Here is a 2,106-nt window from a genome sequence, read left to right as displayed (position 1 = left end):
ATAAAAAATCTTATATCTTAGGATTTAGTTAGGCCATTTTGTATCATACTAAAATTTATCTATTTAAGTCGATTCTCTTTAAAATAGTGGTTGAACAATTATTTTCTAAAATGCTTATTTACTTATTTGCCCTCATTAACGTTAATTATCTCTTTTTAAAACTCTTATGAATCGCGTGTGAACATGTTCCCCACTAATACTTTCCTCATTAACAAAAAAAATAAAGTTGTGACAACATATGACCAAACCAAAAGAGCTCATCTGACATAACTAGCTATAAAATGCATGCACGCATCATATGCATGCATTAGCCGTCTTAGTACTATTAAGAGTATGAACATATATATTGTTACGTACAGTGGTGGCTAGCTACAACTTTGTAGCCAGTATAACCTTTTTTTAATTTAAGCCATATAATTTGAGATACAGAAATTCATTTAAGATCAATATTAGACTTGCACTAAGTTAAACAAACAACATCAGATCTATAAGTGTTTTTAACTTTCAATTAGAGGACAATCCAAATTTGTAGGTTTTACTAGGGTTGCAGTGGAAGTATTTGTCCCCTCCGAACCCAAACTTGGTTTGATAACCTGGATACTCGAGACGTTTAAACTTGACTGCTTGAATTAGATATAACCCTTGATCACATCCTAATTTTGGTATATCCCATCGACGAAAAAATCCATTACATTTTGATGTGATGTGTATTTCACCATCTTCTCCGATCATCTTCTTCGCATTTTGTAAGAAACCACTTATCAGCTTCTGATGCATACTGCAAAACATTCACAAAGTTCTAAGATGCATATTGAGATGCCGCTTCTACTATTATACTTTAATACTTCACAGGAAAATATAAACACTTCTTCTTTTATGCTTACTTTGTTTCATAAAATTCTTTTTACATTACTTTAAAATAATTTGTCCTTTCATAAGGTCCTTCAACCTTTGGATTAAAAACAAAAGTCCTTCAAAAAATCTAATGTTTACTACGAAGTCAAGTACATATATTCTTGTCAAAACAACAAAATTATTTTGTTTTATACCCTGAGTTGGTCCACTTGGGTACTAGGCTTCTTTTTATCTTTGCACTCTCAAAAAGATTGAAATTAATAATCACAATTCACAATAACCAACTTCTCGTATTGCTTTATCTATTTTCAAATAACTTTATGGTACAGATAGAGTATAGAGAAAAAAAACTTGTTCTTACCGTAGTTCCAAATCACCTTTACCAAATTTCCCAGCATGAGGAAAATTGAATATCACACGATCGAACATCATGCTACCAACGAAGGGATGATTCACCATTTTCGTGGCGTCAACACCATGAAGGACCACACTACCTCTAGTCTCCAACTCCGCCTTATTGTTGGGGAACTTGCGGTAGTTTTTGATTAAAAAATCTGCCAATTCATTACATAGATACACATTTTTTTCAATAATCTAGCTACAAACTTGATTTGATCTCATAAGTTGTAACAACGAACAACGCGTAAACAATACAGGGTAATTAAGTACGGGTTACCTCCAAGGTTAAGAGAAGTTGCAATAATATTACAAGCCGATCTACCAAAAGCAACAGCCAAACTCGCCGAGAAAGAGAAGTCGCCTTCACCAACAAGCAACACCCTTTGATCACTAGTGTACGGCCCTATTTTACCAACACTTGAATCATTAGATAACACATAATTTACCGCGGTTGTAACATTTTTTTCTAACACTACTTCCGCTATAACTCGATCATCATCACGATAGTCTATGACCGATTCTTCGTTACTTTCACGGATCAAATCGAGCACAATGTGAGGAGCTGACGTAGTATCCAAGTTGTTGTCATCGTGATTATTCCATGGAATACCGGTGTTCCAATCGGATACCGGCTGAAAATGATCGGATATGTTGATGTAGTAGTGGTTTTCTAGCTGATTATTCTGATCAACATAATCAACATAATAAGTTTGGTGATTATTAGAATGAAGATGTTTTTTTTGTGTTTCATTTCTTGATTTTGGGCAAATACAATTCCATAAGTTGGAAAATATTTGACCCATTTTTTGGACTAGCTATAATAATGTATGACTAGAATTGTTACAAAGAACT

At 33.6% G+C, this 2,106-nt stretch overlaps 1 pseudogene across 1 annotated transcript; it reads right to left on the bottom strand.

Annotated features, from left to right (window-relative positions):
* Positions 1–504: 504 nt before the first annotated feature.
* LOC145604345 (uncharacterized protein At4g26485 pseudogene) lies at positions 505–2,106 on the bottom strand (annotated as a pseudogene). Its single transcript, XR_014104932.1, has 3 exons — positions 1,532–2,106; positions 1,217–1,409; positions 505–778 (listed from the first exon to the last, which is right to left on the bottom strand). The product of XR_014104932.1 is annotated as an uncharacterized protein At4g26485 pseudogene (transcript).

The sequence above is a fragment of the Chenopodium album genome, chromosome 22 (genome assembly GCF_948465745.1).
Source record: "Chenopodium album chromosome 22, dcCheAlbu1.1, whole genome shotgun sequence".
Lineage (NCBI taxonomy): Eukaryota > Viridiplantae > Streptophyta > Magnoliopsida > Caryophyllales > Amaranthaceae > Chenopodium > Chenopodium album.
Note: the sequence above shows the minus strand (reverse complement) of the source record. Positions and strands in the feature narration are given on the sequence as shown.